This window comes from Schistocerca nitens, chromosome 5, assembly GCF_023898315.1.
Source record: "Schistocerca nitens isolate TAMUIC-IGC-003100 chromosome 5, iqSchNite1.1, whole genome shotgun sequence".
NCBI classification, from domain to species: Eukaryota; Metazoa; Arthropoda; class Insecta; order Orthoptera; family Acrididae; genus Schistocerca; species Schistocerca nitens.
The window spans coordinates 307,153,391-307,175,157 of record NC_064618.1 but is presented as its reverse complement, the minus strand read 5'-3'; the positions used below and the strand labels follow the sequence as shown (position 1 = coordinate 307,175,157).

The 21,767-nt window shown below is 41.0% G+C and overlaps 1 protein-coding gene across 4 annotated transcripts in view; it reads right to left on the bottom strand.

The window, feature by feature from the left end:
• The window catches only part of LOC126259224 (protein GDAP2 homolog), a 1,081,164-nt gene that overhangs the window by 424,615 nt on the left and 634,782 nt on the right, over positions 1–21,767 (bottom strand). For all 4 annotated transcript variants that reach the window (XM_049955836.1, XM_049955838.1, XM_049955837.1 and 1 more), the window contains one exon: positions 16,362–16,399. The gene's annotated coding sequence lies outside the window, so the exon portion shown is untranslated. The remainder of the gene's footprint in view (positions 1–16,361; positions 16,400–21,767) is intronic.

Genomic DNA, 21,767 nt, shown 5'->3' with positions numbered 1-21,767 from the left:
ATACATTGGTGGATTTTTCAAGGGCGTACGCTCTCAGAAATTTAACAGTAGACCATACCGTGATAGAGAACGCCTCTCTTGCAGCATTTGCCTCTGGAATTGGCTGAATATCTCAGAGACGCTTTCGCGCTTACTAAATAAACCTGTAACGAAACATGCTGATCTTGTTTGAATCTTTTCTGTTTCCTATATCAGTCCTATCTGGTACGGATCCCATAATGACGAGCAATTTCAAGTATCGTTCAAACCAGTGTTTTGTAAGCCACTTCCTCTGTTGTTAGACTGCCGGCCAGAGTGGCCGATCGGTTCTAGGCGCTACAGTCTGGAACCGCGCGACCGCTACGGTCGCAGGTTCGAATTCTGCCTCCGGCATGGATGTGTGTGATGTCCTTAGGTTAGTTAGGTTTAAGTAGTTCTAAGTTCTAGGGGACTAATGACCGCAGTCCCATAGTGCTCAGAGCCATTTGAACCATTTTTTGTTGATAGACTACATTTCTTGAGGAGTCTTCCAATGAATACCAGTCTGGAATCTGCCTTAAGCGCGATTAATTTTATGTTGTTGTTCCACTTCAAATACCTCCGTATGCACACTCCCAGATTTGTTATGGTAGTGACCGCTTCCTGTGATTGTTCTCTAGTTTTGCAATCATATACAAAGCGACTTTCTGCCCATGTATTCGGAATACGTTAGACTTGTTATTTTGGGGGTAAATTGCCACTCCAAGCACCAACCATCCACCCTCTGCAGGTCTTCCTGTATTTCGCTACAATTTTTCTAGCGTCGCGTCTCCTCTGCATACGACAGTATCAGCCGCGAAAAGCATCACGGAACTTTCAACGTATTCTGCTACGTTATATGTGATAACACAGTTGGTCTGCTATTCCGTGCGCCCATATTTTGTTCATTTGACAGCAGTGCGGAACTGTAGCCAACGCATTCCGGCATCTACGTGGGCTCCTGTATCTACTGATTTCTGCGTCTCGTGGACGAATAGAGCGAGATAAGTTTCACACGATCAATGTGTCCAGAAACCATGTCAATTCATACAGAAGATATTTTCAGCCTCGGGAAATGTTATAACAAGTGAGCATTAAACCTGTTCCATAATTCTACAACAGACCGACGTCAGAGATATAGTCCTACAGTTCCGTGCATCGACGTCAGAGATATAGGCCTACAGTTTTGTGCGTCTGTTCGACGACTCTTCTCGAAAATGGCTATGAAATGCGCTTTTTTTCCCAGTAATCAGAAACGCTTCGCTCTCCTACAGAAGTACGGCATGCTTCTGATAGAAGAATAGCAACTTCTTTCACATACTCCGTGCAGAACCCAACTTGTATCCAGATAGGTCCAGTGGCCTTTCCTCTGATGTTTTTCTATCGCATTGTCACTTATTTTGATGTTGTCATTTTGTCGTTCGTGCGAGGATTCACAGGAGGAAATATAATGCGACATTCATCTGTGAAACAGTTTCGGAAAAAGGCGTTTAGTATTTCAGACTTTTGCGCCATCGTGTGTGTTCAGGTGTAAATATGTGAGCTCCAAGAGTAAACCGTCAGCTGTTTTAAGCGAATTTACGGTTTTAGCCTACGTGCTCGTATCTGAAAATGGTTCATGTGGAACCAACACCGGTCACAATTTTACAAACGTATGCAGTCTAGAAGAACTATAATATTTATTGTAACTCAGCGCCACTGTTGTAGCTCAATGCAACGACGACATAAATCTAGTTAACACGCAATTCCTTGTTAAGGATTCGTTGGAAGGATCCTAACGAAAGAATCGGCAAAAAGGCAACTTAAGAAACTATCATCCGATTAGTTCTGGAGTGGTAACTAGTTAATGTAGCATGTCCATTTAGTTTGATTAAGGCAGAGGCAGAAAATATTCAAAGATGAGCTATGTGATTCGTAAAAGATTTATTTAGTTTTTCATGGGAACCTTCAACAAACATAAATGGGAATTTCTTAAAAGACATCATAGTCGCCTTTGACTGTATAAGTCAACGGCGACTATGATGTCTTTTCAGAAATATTATATGACTGAATCCCAGCCATGAGAAGTTAATAAATGGGAATATTCCCAGGAAGACGCCGTCCGTCACGTAAAGGATCTCTCTACACATTCCGACAGCATGGCTTCCAAGACATCAGAAGAAAGATAATAGTTCATACAGTGTTGTCTGCTTTATTTTGAAACGAAATCCCATCTTACCACGCACGAGCTACAGTAAATGAGATAATATACGACACTACCGGCTGTCCACTAGTGCCTCTCCGCGAAATATCGACGAAGAGAGGGGGCTTAATCCTCTGTCAGCCTTCATTAACGTCAGTCTTCATTAATTCAGGAAACCCAAGTGTTAGCACTGTTCTTCGCTTCCAGCCGATGCGACGTCATCGATTTTTAATGAACGATTCCCTTTCTCATCTCTCGCTAGCAGACAGACAGAATATACTCAGGTTTTAGCTGCAGGGTGTTAGCTATACATATTTCATGTATAGGATAAGTTTTTTTCTTTTACTGGCGGCTGCATGACGGACGAGCTCTTCGTAGTTAGTCAGTGTGGTGATTGTATTCAATACGATTAAATCTGTCAGCGCCACATAAAAACGAAGCGTTCTAAGTAGCTGCCATATAGAACTTAGAATAGTTCAGGTCAAAATCTGGTACCAGACGGAAGCACAAAACTTCTTTCATAACAGGCTGTATGGGCGAAAGATCGTGTGTGTTCTGCCGGCACGCACCATGTTGTAAACACACTCTTATTTCGATGTAAGATGCGGTGCTAAGATTCTTAGTGATTAGCAAACATAAGGAAATAATATATTTTAAAAATATATATTTAAAGAATTGAGATGGAAAATGTCAAAAGAATAATGTAGTACAAGGAAGATGAAGCTATCTATTGCGTATTGTTTTTCAGCACAAAAAATGGTTCAAATGGCTCTGAGCACTATGGAACTCAACTTAGAACTACTTAAACGTAACTAACCATAGGACATCACACACATCCATGCCCGAGGCAGGATTCGAACCTGCGACCGTAGCGGTCTCGCGGTTCCAGACTGTAGCGCCTAGAACCGATCGGCCACTCCGGCCGACCTTTTCAGCACACATCAGAATACAACACAAGTGTATACACTAGTTATGTGGATTCTGATCAGTAACGAGACAACTGAACGCCACTGGTTTTTTTTCAAAATGACCATCGGAAGAGGCAATACAAGCTTCCAGTCTGGTATGGGCCGAGTGCTGCGCACGTGGTGTCATTTCAACGGAAGTGTCTGAGCAGGCTGCAGTAATGCATTATTGTATATCATTGGGAGTAGTTGGCATTTCTTTGTAGACGGCGTCTTTCAGCTTTCCCCTCAGAAAAATGTCTACAGGCGTCAAATCCGGGATACCGAGAGGCCAAAGTACAGGTCCCGTGCATCCAGTCTAACGATTTGGAAACAATTCGTGAAGACATGCTGTGGACAGTCATCATGTTGATAACACAGTTTCCTCCTAGTGAGAGGAACGTCTTCTAGCATCCGTGGAAGATGATCTGTTAGGAGGCTGCGATACTTGTGCGCGTTCAGTGCTCCGTCTATGAAAAACGGGCCTACGAGCCTATGGTTCACTATTCCACACCACTCGTTTACACTCCATGGACGCAGGTATTCCACCTGACAAAGCCAGATCAAAAGACCAGTAGTGTGTGTTTCGACGGTTTAACTGGGCATGATTGGTAAATGTGGCTTCTTCGCTAAACAAGATACATCAGGAATATCTTGTCTTAGTGCCCACGTATAGAACTTAACACGATTCTCATAATCATTTCCAAGCAACACGTTATGGAGAGAGATGTGACAGGGCCGGAACTGGAACCTATATCGGTGGAGAAAGCGTAGGATACTAGCCTGACTCATGCCACTTCCTTGTGCTATTGCGTGGGAGCTAACGTGCGGATCAACTGCAACAGCAGCAAGAATATTAATTTCCCCCTCTTCTGTCGTCACTTGTTGCCTTCTGTTACGGTCCGCAGCTCGTGATCGTGCGGTAGCGTTCTCGCTTCCCACGCCCGGGTTCCCGGGTTCGATTCCCGGCGGGGCCAGATATTTTCTCTGCCTCGTGATGACTGGGTGTTGTGTGCTGTCCTTAGGTTAGTTAGGTTTAAGTAGTTCTAAGTTCTAGGGGACTGATGACCATAGATGTTAAGTCCCATAGTGCTCAGAGCCGTTTGAACCTTCTGTTACGTTGTCCAGGTGTTACACTACCACTTTGACGAAACTGATTGCAGAGGTTAATATATAATTGCCGAGATGGTTGACGTCTTTTGGGACATCTTGCCACATACGAGTGTCATTCAATAATTAAAGAGACAAATTGGTCTGGGGAAAAAACTGTTAGCAGAACAAGTTTGGTACTTTTATGGCTTTAAGTTGGCATCACTAGGATGAGCCCTGATCAGCTGGTGTACCAACATTGTTTTGCTTATAACCTCCAAAATACATTTCAAGATGGCAAGTCCGCTTGAAACGCCCACATTAGTTGAACAACGTTCTGTTATTCGTTTTATACTTGCTGAAGGCGAGAAACCAGTGAATATATACTGTAGGATGTCTAAAGATTATGGTGAAGATTGTATTAATCGTGCAAATTTTTACAAGTGGGTAGAGCAGTCCAAAACTGGTCGCTACTCAGTGACTGACGAACACCGTTCTGGCCGACCAGTTGCAGCTTCAACTCCCTCACTTGAAAGTCGAATTGATGACATTATTCGTGCCGATCACCGTGTGACTGTGGAAATGATAGTTGATAAGTTTCAAGTTAGTACTGTTACAGTTCATAACATTATGAGTAACAAGCTGAAGTACTGCAAAACATGTAAGAGGTGGGTCCAAAGGAGTTGACGCTGCTACACAAGGAAACAAGGTTGAGAGTGTGCACAGAGCTAAACGAACGTTATGACAGAAGGTGAGCACTTCCTCAATAAAATTTTAACTTGTGATGAAACTTGGATTCACTATTATGGGCCAGAATGAAAAAGGCAAAGCATGGCGTGGAAGCACACCAACTCACCAGTTAAGAAAAAATTCAAAACCCGAGCATCTGCAGGAAAATGGAAATGAGCGTATGGCGTTAGTGTCCTGGAGTTCCCAGGCGGGAAGTTCGGCCGCCAAGTGCAAGTCTTACTGAGTGCGACGCCACACTGGGCGACATGCGTGTCTACAATTTGGATGAAATGATGAGGACAGCACAACATCCAGTCCCTGAGGAGAGAAAATCTCCCACCCCAGCCGGAAATCGAACCCGGGCCCCCGTGCGTGACATTCCAACGCGCTGACCGTTCAGCTAATGGGGTGGTTCAAATGGCTCTGAGCACTATGGGACTTAACTTCTGAGGTCATCAGTCCCCTAGAACTTAGAACTACTTAAACCTAACTAACCTGAGGACATCACACACATCCATGCCCGAGGCAGGATTCGAACCTGCGACCGTAGCAGCAGCGCGGTTCCGGACTGAAGCACCTAGAACCGTACGGCCACCTAGGCCGGCGAATGGGGCAGACATCAGCAGGAAAAGTCATGATGACGGTGTTTCGCGATGCTGAAGGTCCAGTTTTTTGTGATTATCTCGAAGAGCAGCGTACAATGAACAGCCAATACTACTCCGATTTGCTTTTAAAGAAGATGAAGACAGCCATGAGAGAGAGACGTCGTGGATCTCAGAGGAGAGGTGTGATTTACCAGCAAGACAACGCACGACCTCATATTGCTCAACTAAGTCGTGAAATCATCGACAAAATGGGCTGGGAAGTAGTGCCTCATCCCCCTTACTCCTTACAGTCCTGATTTAGCACCTAGTGATTTCCATTTGTGTGGTGCACTGAAGGAGGCATTACGTGGGAAGAGGTTCCATGACAACAAGGACATGAAAAAATTTGTGGGAAACTGGTTCAAACATCAATATAAAGAGTTATTTGCAGTCGGAGTAAAAAAGCTTGTAGCCCGTTGGAACAAGTGCATAAATGTTCAACGGGACTATGTTGAAAAGTAGAAAAATTATTGTTTTGTAAAAATAAACGCTTTTTTCTCCAGACCAATTTGTCTCTCTAATTATTCAATGACCCTCATACACCGTACAAGAACGAACTGCATTCTTGCTGCACCGTCCATGAAATCTGGTTTCGCAGGACAGAGCGGACCAGTTTGTGGAAAGGGGCCAAGGTCAATTACTGTTAGTTATACAAGAACACATACAACTTTATTCCTCAAATCAATGGACAGTTTTCTCTTTAAAACAACAAAGATCATTTCACGGCTGAGGACCCAAGTAATTTCTCCAGAATAAGTATAAATTATTGCTTTTAAAACAACAGGATTTAGAGTAGCGGCTGAAGGCCTTACTTAAGTAAAATTAAAACATCATCTCAGCTAAAGGCCGACATAATATTTTAGATCAGCTAAGAAAGTTCTTTAAAACTAAGCATTTACAAATTCCGGCTAAAGGCCGTATTAAGGATAATTCATGTTAAGTCTTCGACTGAAAGCCCGATTAAAAAAAATTCTTTACATACTTTACATAATAAAAGAGAGACTTTAAAGATAAGCTTTTACACAGTACAACAGAAAAACATCTTAAGAAAACTTGAAGTATCTTGTTGGCTGAAGGCCCAATCAATTACTCAAGAATAATTATAGACAACCTTAAGATATACATCTACAGAACACGGCTGAAGGCCGTTTCAAGAATTCAAGATAATTAAATAGAAACCACACAGACAAGGATTTACATATTAAAGCCACAGATTCTGCAACAAACTCGGCTGAAAGCCTAAATACAGAACAACAAGAATTTTCAATGAAACATGGCTGAAGGCCTAATCTTAAAGTTGTTATGAAGTTCGGCTGAAGGCCATATACTGAACATAAAACAGACAATATTAATACACGGCTGAAGGCCTGACAAAGTACCTGCAACCAAATAAAATGACAATTTTATTGCCATTACAGACTTTGCCTTTGTTCCTTCAGTGAGGTTAACTCAACAACCGAGCTAGGTTAACAATTGGCTCCTTTTACCGACCTCCCGACTCAGCAGCGTTAGTGGCAGAACAACTGAGAGAAAATTTGGAATACATGTCACATAAATTTTCTCAGCATGTTATAGTCTTAGGCGGAGATTTCAATTTACCAGATATAGACTGGGACACTCAGATGTTTAGGACGGGTGGTAGGGACAGAGCATCGAGTGACATTATACTGAGTGCACTATCCGAAAATTACCTCGAGCAATTAAACAGAGAACCGACTCGTGGAGATAACCTCTTGGACCTACTGATAACAAACAGACCCGAACTTTTCGACTCTGTATGTGCAGAACAGGGAATCAGTGATCATAAGGCCGTTGCAGCATCCCTGAATATGGAAGTTAATAGGAATATAAAAAAAGGGAGGAAGGTTTATCTGTTTAGCAAGAGTAATAGAAGGCAGATTTCAGACTACCTAACAGATCAAAACGAAAATTTCTGTTCCGACACTGACAATGTTGAGTGTTTATGGAAAAAGTTAAAGGCAATCATAAAATGCATTTTAGACAGGTACGTGCCGAGTAAAACTGTGAGGGACAGGAAAAACCCACCGTGGTACAACAACAAAGTTAGGAAACTACTGCGAAAGCAAAGAGAGCTTCACTCCAAGTTTAAACGCAGCCAAAACCTCTCAGACAAACAGAAGCTAAACGATGTCAAAGTTAGCGTAAGGAGGGCTATGCGTGAAGCGTTCGGTGAATTCGAAAGTAAAATTCTATGTACCGACTTGACAGAAAATCCTAGGAAGTTCTGGTCTTACGTTAAATCAGTAAGTGGCTCGAAACAGCATATTCAGACACTCCGGGATGATGATGGCATTGAAACAGAGGATGACACGCGTAAAGCTGAAATACTAAACACCTTTTTCCAAAGCTGTTTCACAGAGGAAGACCGCACTGCAGTTCCTTCTCTAAATCCTCGCACAAACGAAAAAATGGCAGACATCGAAATAAGTGTCCAAGGAATAGAAAAGCAACTGGAATCACTCAACAGAGGAAAGTCCACTGGACCTGACGAGGTACCAATTCGATTCTACACAGAGTACGCGAAAGAACTTGCCCCCCTTCTAACAGCCGTGTACCGCAAGTCTCTAGAGGAACGGAGGGTTCCAAATGATTGGAAAAGAGCACGGGTAGTCCCAGTCTTCAAGAAGGGTCGTCGAGCAGATGCGCAAAACTATAGACCTATATCTCTGACGTCGATCTGTTGTAGAATTTTAGAACATGTTTTTTGCTCGAGTATCATGTCGCTTTTGGAAACCCAGAATCTACTATGTAAGAATCAACATGGATTCCGGAAACAGCGATCGTGTGAGACCCAACTCGCGTTATTTGTTCATGAGACCCAGAAAATATTAGATACAGGCTCCCAGGTAGATGCTATTTTTCTTGACTTCCGGAAGGCGTTCGATACAGTTCCGCACTGTCGCCTGATAAAGTAAGAGCCTACGGAATATCAGACCAGCTGTGTGGCTGGATTGGAGAGTTTTTAGCAAACAGAACACAGCATGTTGTTATCAATGGAGAGACGTCTACAGACGTTAAAGTAACCTCTGGCATGCCACAGGGGAGTGTTATGGGACCATTGCTTTTCACAATATATATAAATGACCTAGTAGATAGTGTCGGAAGTTCCATGCGGCTTTTCGCGGATGATGCTGTAGTATACAGAGAAGTTGCAGCATTAGAAAATTGTAGCAAAATGCAGGAAGATCTGCAGCGGATAGGCACTTGGTGCAGGGAGTGGCAACTGTCCCTTAACATAGACAAATGTAATGTATTGCGAATACATAGAAAGAAGGATCCTTTATTGTATGATTATATGATAGCGGAACAAACACTGGTAGCAGTTACTTCCGTAAAATATCTGGGAGTATGCGTGCGGAACGATTTGAAGTGGAATGATCATATAAAATTAATTGTTGGTAAGGCGGGTACCAGGTTGAGATTCATTGGGAGAGTGCTTAGAAAATGTAGTCCATCAACAAAGGAGGTGGCTTACAAAACACTCGTTCGACCTATACTTGAGTATTGCTCATCAGTGTGGGATCCGTACCAGATCGGGTTGACGGAGGAGATAGAGAAGATCCAAAGAAGAGCGGCGCGTTTCATCACAGGGATATTTGGTAACCGTGATAGCGTTACGGAGATGTTTAATAAACACAAGTGGCAGACTCTGCAAGAGAGGCGCTCTGCATCGCAGTGTAGCTTGCTCGCCAGGTTTCGAGAGGGTGCGTTTCTGGATGAGGTATCGAATATATTGCTTCCCCCTACTTATACCTCCCGAGGAGATCACGAATGTAAAATTAGATTAGAGCGCGCACGGAGGCTTTCAGACAGTCGTTCTTCCCGCGAACCATACGCGACTGGAACAGGAAAGGGAGGTAATGACAGTGGCACGTAAAGTGCCCTCCGCCACACACCGTTGGGTGGCTTGCGGAGTATAAATGTAGATGTAGATGTAGATCAAAAACGAAGCGCTCAGATTAAAGAGTGTGTGACGGGAATGTAGTCTTTCACCGTTAGTGATCAGTCTACACATCGAAGAAGCAATGATGGAAATAAAAGAAAGGTTCAGGAGTAAAATTAAAATTCAAGGTGAAAAAATACCAATGATATCATTCGCTGATGACATTGCTATCATGAATGAAAGTGAAGAAGAATTACAGGATCTGCTTAGTGGAATAAACAGTGTAATGAGTACAGAATATGGGATAAGAATAAATCGAAGAAATATGAAAGTAATGAGAAGTAACAGAAATAAGAACAGCGAGAAACTTAACATGAGGATTGATGGTCAGAAGTACACGAAGTTAAGGAATAACCAATGGAGCAAGGAGGACATCAAACACAGACAAGCACTGGCAAAAAATGGCATTCCTGGGCAAGAGAAGCCTATTAGTATCAAACATCTGAGGAAGAAATTTTTGAGGATGTAAGTTTGGAGCACAGCATTGTATGGTAGTTAAACATGGACTGAGGGAAAACCGGAACATAAGAGAATTGAAGCATTTGAGATGTAGTGCTACAGACGAATGTTGAAAAGTTAGGTGGACTGATAATGTAAGGGATGAGGAGGTTCTGCGCAGGATCGGAGAGGAAAGGAATAAATCGGAAACACTAACAAGAAGAAGGGACATAAGACATTACGGAATATCTTTGATGGTACTACAGGGAACTGTAGAAGGTAAAAACTGTGGAGGAAGACAGAGGCAGGAAGACACAGGCTGGAATACAGCCAGCAAGTAATTGAGATTGTAGGTTCGAGGTGCTACTCTGAGAGAATAGGTTGGCACAGAAAATGAATTCGTGGCAGGACGCATCAAACCAATCGGAAGAGTGACGACTCAAGAAAGGAAAATCTAACGCTGTGTTTTATGAATTACATCTTCACAAACACTACATAGGTGCACCAGTATTTTACAAGTAATATGACTGTTGTGTCGTCTTTTGCGACTGAAGAGTCTTATTTGAACCAGATGCGTTTCGATTTATTTAAAAGCATCCTACACACTGCGCTGTACTAGCCGCACACGGAAATAATTAATGTCAAAAAACGATAGTACCGAAAACTATCAATTTTAAACATGAGGACTGTTTGTGATCTCGTTCAACCAATTTATGAAAAACCCATGATTGTTACAAAGGCCACCGATGATGCTTTTAAATAAAGCGAAACGCATTTGGTCCAAATAAGACTTATACTATTGCATGCAAAATATGTCATAACTCACGTATTACTTGTGAAATTGCGATTGCTGAAGAGAGACCTCAAAAACCGAAAGACAACATGAATACGTTATTTGTGGATACACGTACATGTTTCAGATAAATCCAGTATCTCCGGGCGGGGACTACTCAAGAGGACGTCGTTATCAGGAGAAAGAAAACTGGCATTCTACGGATCGGAGCGTGGAATGTCAGATCCCTTAATCGGGCAGGTAGGTTAGAAAATTTAAAAAGGGAAATGGATAGGTTAAAGTTAGATATAGTAGGAATTAGTGAAGTTCGGTGGCAGGAGGAACAAGACTTTTGGTCCGGTGATTACGGATTTATAAATACAAAATCAAATAGGGGTAATGCAGGAGTAGGTTTAATAATGAATAAAAAAATAGGAGTGCGGGTTAGCTACTACAAACAGCATAGTGAACGCATTATTGTGGCCAAGATAGACACAAAGCCCATGCCTACTACAGTAGTACAAGTTTATATGCCAACTAGCTCTGCAGATGATGAAGAAATTGATGAAATGTATGACGAGATAAAAGAAATTATTCATGTAGTGAAGGGAGACGAAAATTTAATAGTCATGGGTGACTGGAATTGTCAGTAGGAAAAGGGAGAGAAGGAAACATAGTAGGTGAATATGGATTGGGGGGAAGAAATGAAAGAGGAAGCCGCCTTGTAGAATTTTGCACAGAGCATAACTTAATCATAGCTAACACTTGGTTCAAGAATCATAAAAGAAGGTTGTATACCTGGAAGAATCCTGGAGATACTAATAGGTATCAGATAGATTATATAATGGTAAGACAGAGATTTAGGAACCAGGTTTTAAATTGTAAGACATTTCCAGGGGCAGATGTGGATTCTGACCACAATCTATTGGTTATGAACTGTAGATTGAAACTGAAGAAACTGCAAAAAGGTGGGAATTTAAGGAGATGGGACCTGGATAAACTGAAAGAACCGGAGGTTGTATAGAGTTTCAGGGAGAGCATAAGGGAACAATTGACATGAATGGGGGAAAGAAATACAGTAGAAGAAGAATGGGTAGCTCTGAGGGATGAAGTAGTGAAGGCAGCAGACGATCAAGTAGGTAAAAAGACGAGGGCTAATAGAAATCCTTGGGTAACAGAAGAAATATTGAATTTAATTGATGAAAGGAGAAAATATAAAAATGCAGTAAATGAAGCAGGCAAAAAGGAATACAAACGTCTCAAAAATGAGATCGACAGGAAGTGCAAAATGGCTAAGCAGGGATGGCTAAAGGACAAATGTAAGGATGTAGAGGCTTGTCTCACTAGGGGTGAGATAGATACTGCCTACAGGAAAATTAAACAGACCTTTGGAGAGAAGAGAACCACTTGTATGAATATCAAGAGCTCAGATGGCAACCCAGTTCTAAGCAAAGAAGGGAAGGCAGAAAGGTGGAAGGAGTATATAGAGGGTTTATACAAGGGCGATGTACTTGAGGACAATATTATGGAAATGGAAGAGGATGTAGATGAAGATGAAATGGGAGATAAGATACTGCGTGAAGAGTTTGACAGAGCACTGAAAGACCTGAGTCGAAACAAGGCCCCGGGAGTAGACAACATTCCATTAGAACTACTGATGGCCTTGGGAGAGCCAGTCATGACAAAACTCTACCATCTGGTGAGCAAGATGTATGAGACAGGCGAAATACCCTCAGACTTCAAGAAGAATATAATAATTCGAATCCCAAAGAAAGCAGGTGTTGACAGATGTGAAAATTACCGAACTATCAGTTTAATAAGTCACAGCTGCAAAATACTAACGCGAATTCTTTACAGACGAATGGAAAAACTGGTAGAAGCGGACCTCGGGGAAGATCAGTTTGGATTCCGTAGAAATGTTGGAACACGTGAGGCAATACTAACCTTACGACTTATCTTAGAAGAAAGATTAAGAAAAGGCAAACCTACGTTTCTAGCATTTGTAGACTTAGAGAAAGCTTTTGACAATGTTGACTGGAATACTCTCTTTTAAATTCTGAAGGTGGCAGGGGTAAAATACAGGGAGCGGAAGGCTATTTACAATTTGTACAGAAACCAGATGGCAGTTATAAGAGTCGAGGGGCATGAAAGGGAAGCAGTGGTTGGGAAAGGAGTGAGACAGGGTTGTAGCCTCTCCCCGATGTTATTCAATTTGTATATTGAGCAAGCAGTAAAGGAAACAAAAGAAAAATTCGGAGTAGGTATTAAAATTCATGGAGAAGAAGTAAAAACTTTGAGGTTCGCCGATGACATTGTAATTCTGTCAGAGACAGCAAAGGACTTGGAAGAGCAGTTGAACGGAATGGACAGTGTCTTGAAAGGAGGATATAAGATGAACATCAACAAAAGCAAAACGAAGATAATGGAATGTAGTCAAATTAAATCGGGTGATGCTGAGGGGATTAGATAGTAAATGAGACACTTAAAGTAGTAAAGGAGTTTTGCTATTTAGGGAGTAAAATAACAGATGATGGTCGAAGTAGAGAGGATATAAAATGTAGACTGGCAATGGCAAGGAAATCGTTTCTGAAGAAGAGAAATTTGTTAACATCGAGTATAGATTTAAGTGTCAGGAAGTCGTTTCTGAAAGTATTTGTATGGAGCGTAGCCATGTATGGAAGTGAAACATGGACGATAAATAGTTTGGACTAGAAGAGAATAGAAGCTTTCGACATGTGGTGCTACAGAAGAATGCTGAAGATTAGATGGGTAGATCACGTAACTAATGAGGAGGTATTGAATAGGATTGGGGAGAAGAGAATTTTGTGGCACAACTTGACTAGAAGAAGGGATCGGTTGGTAGGACATGTTCTGAGGCATCAAGGGATCACAAATTTAGCATTGGAGGGCAGCGTGGAGGGTAAAAATCGTAGAGGGAGACCAAGAGATGAATACACTAAGCAGATTCAGAAGGATGTAGGTTGCAGTAGGTACTGGGAGATGAAGAAGCTTGCACAGGATAGAGTAGCATGGAGAGCTGCATCAAACCAGTCTCAGGACTGAAGAGCACAACAACAAACAACCAGTATCAATCGTTAGAGGCGAAAACGTGGATATTGACTGACTGCTGGTACGACGTCCCTTGCGGCTCGTAGTATTCCTCCCCCCTATTATTTGTCGTCAAATATACGACTGCTACCTAATGAAATGGATAATGAAGATTGTAATATAAGAACAGTAATATTTACGTCCAGACTGTTATTTTATTTGTTCATTTGTTTCCCAGCGTCTCACCAAGATTCACAGTGAAGCACACAACACTTGTGCGGCACGAGGAACCATTAAAACTGGTACCGACCTGGTTCATGTGCCTCTGTCTCATAGAATTTCTGTTATAATCTTGTTCCTGTCGTTGCGGACGGTGGCAAACTGTTATTAAATGAGATGCACAACACAAAAAGAAACTGGTTTTCATTTCTCTTCGCATTTATTAATGCACAGTTTAGTTCGACGACCAGCTACAGGAGACTCAGGATTTTAACAGAAGTCAGTAAACTCTATCTGCTTGAAGAAGTTTCCAAATTTCGGGAGTGGCAAATATCAACGAACTAGCTGTACATTTTAGAAATTCACTAGCAGATTGTGACGTAACAGCTATAAACTTTGAATATGTAATCGCAACAGACATACTAATTTTACATTTTAATTACCGAACACTGAATACTTAAATAAAATGCTAGCCCACCACTGACTGAAAACTTTATGATGGTATGATGGAACCTAGACTGACTGACTGACTATGTGCGCGACGCCTATTTATAGGCGCGGATATTACAGACATTAAAAACTGGTAAAATGCGATTTTAGATATTAACGTAAGAGCAGGAACATTCAAAGGGACAAAGATAAAACAGGTAGTGAAATCAGCTTAACTAATATCTATGTAATTAGAAGAAGACAAAATGATAAATGCTACTATATGCGACTGAAGTTTTTGATGTGCACGGTGATTCTCAATGCTCGCTACGAATTGTCGAGAAAGTGAATTCATCTAACTTGAATAATTAACAAAGTAACACGTTATTTTTGGTGAAAGAATACATTTTCAGAAACGGACTAGTCAGGTCTACAAAACAATGGCACAAATTTTTGAAAAGAATTACGTTCTAAGACTGAAACACCCTGGAACACGAAAACTTTGAATACGAATATTTTTTCAAGTATTAGGTTTCCAACCACAATTAAATCTTTGACTGAAGGAGCAAAACGCTGTCTTCCAAACAAGATATTTCAGAATTGACACAAACACTTTTTAACACCGTTGAATCCTGACGTTCATGTGGTTTCTGCATATAGTAAATCCAGATTATTTCTTCAAATAAAAGTCACCATAAGAACTGAACATACTATTGTCATCAGCATTTGGTAAATCACGCTGTTAGTAATGAATTTAATGGTGTATTGGGCAGATACGAATTTTGTCGTTTTCTGTAGCTAAGGCCTATGCATTTTTGATATACGAAATCAGAAAAGGAAGAAAATTGATATCATGAATTGGGTAAGGACAAGTAGATAATCATACCTTGCTCTTTTACAATCGCGCATGTGTACTCGAAAGTGTAGTCATATTTGCAACCCGGTTCTATCATGCTCTGTTCGATCATTAATCAAATCATCAGATCTTTACAACAGAAAAATATCCTATAACGAAATAATACAGCACTACGAACGCTGGAAGCTCCAACATTGCTCCCCTGTAGCCCATTGTTGGTAGTCAGCGACATGCTTATCTTATTCGATCAACATCAGAATATTGTTTGAGCTGATATCGCGTTCCGACTATCGATAGCCACCACATTCGAACTGAAACAATAACTGAATAAGTACATGGGCGCCCATACACGTGGGGGAGGGGGGGGGGCAGGGAGGGGGGGCGGGGGGGGGGGGAGTAGGGGGCCTGGCGCCGCACCGTCCCTCCTCCCCGCCTGATCTCTCAGTCTCAGGGAAACGATAAAATACAATGTAGTCTCGTGTTTTTTTGTTTTTTTTTTTTTAAGAAAATGATTTAGAAGTGGCCATTATGCAGGTTTTTAACAAGGTCGGAACCGGAACTCCTTTATGGCTACTTACAAGTCACCATTCGTGTTCCAAACTATTAAAAATACGGCACACCCAGGTCTCTAGCTATTCTCCACACACCCTCCCCCCACCACCACACCGCCGGTACAAACCATCGTATGGGCACCCTTGAATAATTGTACAAAAATAAACAACATCACCCAGAAATATTAATGCTGGTACTGGATTTATCCCGAAACTCTTCCCTGTGTTGATGAAGCTGGTTATCATTCAAGATATATTCGTAGCCTGTAAGGGAATCTACTTTTGGTGTTATAGAGATCGGACCGCAAAAACAGAGCTTCTGCTGCAGTTGTCACGGACTCTGCACTGGCTAACAAAGCCGTTTGGTACCACATTTACGATCCCAGATTTCTGCTACACGAAAGACTGCGTCGTCACAGAACTAAGAAAGTTCAGCCTCATTGCTATATTTATGCTAGAAGTGTTGGTGTCATAGTACGAAATAAATGATTTTCCTTACCTTTCGCCCGTCACGGGAAACCGGCTGTCCTTGGAACTCTGAAATAGAGAGACTATGTCAGTATTCACGAAACTATATTCACGCGTTCTTTTCCTTAAATACCTACTTTCCACGCAATCTATATGGCTTAAGAGAGTTCACTCCCATGAAGAGAATGCCGGTAAGTGCTTTGCTTAGTCACCCCCTAGTCAAAGAAGAAACATAGTAATGTATTACTGAGTTTAGAAGTGAATGAAGACCGTAGCTAATACACGAAACTTCACTTCGTGTCAACATACTTTCTGCAATGCTTCGAAGATCAGTAGATGAACGCTTTACATACATATCTCAAGCAAATCTTTGTCAATGGCTAAAGCAATAGTCCTCGAGACTTCGCTTCAGTTTCTCACGAGGGACCTAACGGTACAGTGTAGTAGAGTAGTTGACAAGACATCGATGAATCGATACTTTTCCTAAAAGGTATCGATATACACCTGCGACATTACATCCACCGATATTTCGATATCAAAACAACAATACTGAGGGCCAATATTTTTATTTTATCTTATATTTTTTTCGCAATTTTCTATAAATTTTTGAAGTTGTTCTTTTGAAGTTGTAGCAGAACATGATTTTACTTTCACTGTGTGAAGGAGTCTTACTATTTTTTAAGTTTTCATAACGTTCAGTGTTTTTGGTTGAATGTGTGAAGCAAATATAGATGGCACAAAGAAGCACTCCTATTTCACTGGGGGGTGTTGGTGTGAATGGAATAACAAGATATCCGATGTGAAGAAATAGCACACCAATTGCTTTAATGAAAACAATTTTGATACAGCTAGTATGCTATTTCTTCACGTCGGCATTCTTCAAAAACAGTTTCTAAAACCGATGAACAAAAATCTAAATGGCAAGATCGTTCGACACGTGTGCGGGAAACTGCAACTTTTAACTTCAGCACGAAATTTTGACACTGCAACTGCTAGGTCGCTGGCGTAGACAGAAGTGAAAAAACAGAGACACAAAGTGGTCCAGAAAAATCCGGTATGTGACGCAACCGAACGACATAGCCATCGGACAAGTTTCATTGAGCCACTCGCCTGCAGTTACCATTGTTAGCAAAGTGGTTATCGCCAAGCGTAAACGTGTATCTTTTCCTTTCATTTCTTGCTCTGAGGGGGATAAGCAGACTGCTAGCGTGTTGATTTACAGAACATCTAGTAATAAATCAATACTTAAATATACAGCTCCAAAAGAGACATATTTACAACATGCAGCCGATATTTCTGTAGGCCATTACATTTTTTTCCGTCGATAGAGCGATACTTTTTCGAAATGTGTTGAGCCGATAACGATATCGTTTAAATATCGATATATCGGATCCCCGATATTTTTAAAAATATCAACAGTCCTACTGTGTAGATGACATCAGAAAAGTATCATGTGCAACACAGTTGTGTGTAGCTGGAGAGCTTAATGCAGAGAGAAGTTTCTTGAAGGCCTTTGTGGAAAGAGGATGTCAAGGAGGAGGAGGAGGAGGATATTGCTGTTTAACGTCCCGTCGACAACGAGGTCATTAGAGACGGAGCACAAGCTCGGATTAGGGAAGGATGGGAAAGGAAGTCGGCCGTGCCCTTTCAAAGGAACCATCCCGGCATTTGCCTGGTGTGATCTAGGGAAATCACGGAAAACCTAAATCAGGATGGCCGGACGGGGGATTGAACCGTCGTTGTCCCGAATGCGAGTCCAGTGTGCTAACCACTGCGCCACCTCGTTCGGTGAGGATGTCAAATGAACGATGGCGAATGAGACCTACATAGTGCCGGTTGATGACGGACTTTTAATAAGTTGGTGGCAGCTGTAAATGCAGAATGAATAAATTACTAGAAATGTGCAGATACCTGGGAATACATATGTCGAAATGCTTTTAAATTCAAATAATGTAAACATCATTGCTCCATAACGATATGACTGACACAGTCTAAATCAACATTTCTCCACAAAAAGTAATTACATTGGTTTTGACCAACGCAGAAAGTATTACGAGTAACAGAGGTGCAAGTAACTATTGACTAACGATCTGGCAACAGTTCAATAACAGCCACCCGCCCCAATACGCCTGAGCAGAACTATAATTCAAAGATATGTACATAGGTATTAGGTATGGTTTTAGTCATTTAGTGTTTCGTCGATATTGAGAAGAAGATAGTCGAGAAAAATTGGGATTTAATCTCACTTCGATGATGAGGTCATTAGAGACTGAGAAACCCGTAAGGCCGGACGTCGCGGAATCGCATCACACCATTGCGGCAGTAATCAGTGGAAGGGTAACTGTTTTCGAAGTCAGTGCCGGTAGGTACAGATTCTACACGAAGCTACCAACGCTTCTGAAAGTGCTGTCAGCTCCTGACGTTTCGGGTACTTATAGAGCGACACAATTTTTAATTTTTCTCTTCCGTGAATAAATTTATTCAGGCATTAAGGGGTTGATCTCGGACAGGGAAGGTACGAGGAAAGAAATCGACCATGAGATTCCCAGAAGATTCCCTTAAGCGATTTATGGAAACTATGGAAAATGTAAATCTCGAAGACCGCCGCCGTCCTGAATATGAGTCCAGTGCCTCATGACTCAGCCACCTCGCATGGTATCGACAGTAAAGTTATTAGGTACAGAGAAATAGCTCAGTCTGTATAGGATAATGGGAATCACAGGCCATGGCCTATCGAAGAAACGATCTATTTTAATCTGAAGTGATTTAGGGTGAACGGAGGATATCCAAAATTGGCATGATAAATGAAGAGAAAAAAAAAGTAGCAGTAGCATTTCGGTATGCGCTTGAAGCAAAGTAATGGATCCACTGAAAACCTAATCATTATAACAGGTCAAGTATTTGGATCACAGTTGTTCTGGTTACGAGTCCAGTGTGCGAACCATTGCACTATCTCGCTTGATGATATACTAATATCGTGGCCGATAAAAGCGCACTCGGCAGGGTACATTGGGAAATGCGTTAGCGCGGGGTTTACTGGCAGGGTAGTGTCGAGCTCGAGCACTGCAGGGAAAGTGTCGTTCTAATCTGAAGCCTAAGCTCGCATTTTTGTAAATATTAAGCGGAGCCCCTCCACACTCACACTTGCATGGGGATCATTCAAAAAGATCTATCATCTCTGCTTTGATTAATGTCTGTAAAAAATTCCGTTGAAAATGCAACAAACGCAGCGATTTCTTTTCATCTGGCTTGTTAACCATTTGTAGCTTGCAGATAAGTGTCATGACTGGCGAATTTCGAGTAATATCTATAGATTTCTCTTGCTGCCATGATAAGATTTGCTTCTTTTGCCTTGCCATGTTAAAATTTGCTTCTTTGCCAAAACACAGTAGAGTTTACACAGTGTCACCTCACTAACATATGTGCAGAGGCAATTGCGAGAGAATTCTGAAACAGTAGTTTATTAATTATATTAAGTGAGGAACTGAAGAAATATAAGGTCACTAGCTTATGAAGAAATATATCCTCGGTACAAAAATAAAGTGTAATGTCTTTTGTTATGTTGTTCCAAAACCTACAGCATTTCTCTTTTCACCAATTATCGATAGCCCTTAAAAATTAAATTCTTTCATCGAAAAAGTCTCTAGTCAGTGGAAAAACACGGTAGATAATGAAGTTGTGCGTAATAACCATACGGCAAAATACTCTCCTCTCTGAGTGCTATCATTTGCCACAATCTCATTTCGATATCTCAAACCGTTTATGAAATATGAGGGACTTTGTGGATATTTCACTGCTGGCGCTCGCGATCGCAATTGGGTGTGGTACATCGAATCAATTTTATCGACACTGGTCACAGATAGAGACCTATACACAAGTTTACAGAAAAATTCAACATATTAGCTAAAATTCTTACGTAGCACCATATCATGTATTGTAATATGCATCAAACGCAACATCATAGCGACCCTTATTTTAACCCTTTGTTTCCTGACATAAGAAAAAATTTACTTTTCAACATTTTCCTTGCAGAATTTATGCTATTGTGGCCTCAAATGACGAGTAGGATTTTTTGTAAAATTTTATTTTATTTTTCACAACTTTTTTCTCTTGTGGTACTCAGAAGTACCGTCAGACTCCATGGACAGAATCACAACATGCGCAGAAAAATGCCCCAATTTTTATAACTTGTACTTTATCCCACATAAATATTAAATATTTTTACATTAGAAAATTAATTAACAGAAATATGATATTTCTGATTTTTTTAAAAATTTCGCATAAATTTATTCTAGAGCAACTTCACAATACATAGTAACTTAGCTATAAATTTTTGACAGTATATACATATCACATATTTAGTGATACCTCATGAAATTGTAGGAAACAGTTATTTTTCTCACTGCAGCACAAATACACTTTACATGTACTACATTGTGAATGTGGTCTCGACTGAATTTTATTTTTCGCAAACATTTCGTATCGTCCTCTTTTACAACTGAACACTACAAAATGGTTTCCTCGGCTGCCAAGACGTACAACCTTCGGAACAGAAAAGTTATCCTTCCTTCTCTTTGGGAGAGTTATTTCATCTTTACCAGAGTTTCTCTTTTTGAGATTTGGCACTTGCTGTTCATTCATTAGCCCTAGTGCCACAGCACGCCTGAATTCCAGCAGTGGCACTGCTCCATGTAGATCACTGAAAATGACCTAAGCATTGACAAAAGTAACTTCTATTGCTCCCTGGAAGAGACGGTGCCACCATTCCTTTGATCGCTTGTCAAGACCATAAGTTGAACGTAATCTGTCTGCATGATCCACACCACCCATGTTTTTATTGTAATCACATACAATAACTGGACATGGTATAGTCATACTAGTTCCATTTTTCTGTTTTCTTGTCACTACGCTCTGTTCAGTGCCATGGAAGTTTGACGCAAAATACACTACTTTATTTTCCTTCCATTGAAATACCGTTAGGTCTAAAGATGACTCTCTGTGATTTGATTTAAACATTTTTCTTTAAATAAATTCTCTGGCAAACCTTTCCTGTTTGTTCTAATTGTTCCACAGGCAAATGTATTTACGGATTTCTGTGTGAGAAAAAGTGGACAGAACAACTAGTGAGAGGTGACGCACTGTTGCTACAATAAAGTGTTCGCACAACCTGACGGTACTAATAAGTCCGCCTTATATTTTCCACTTTATCTCATTCACTTGTAACGTAATGCTTCAAACTATTATAAAAAAAAACAAAGAAGGTAAGTACGTACAATGGAAAACTCAACGGAAGTTTCAATAAATTGCGCACAAATTCAGGCAACACCATGGAAACAAGCACATACAATCTTCTGTTTTCACAGCAGCGCACGAAAAACAATTTCAAGCTCTGACCTCCAGAGGGGTCTATGTATTGCACAATAACATCTATGAAACA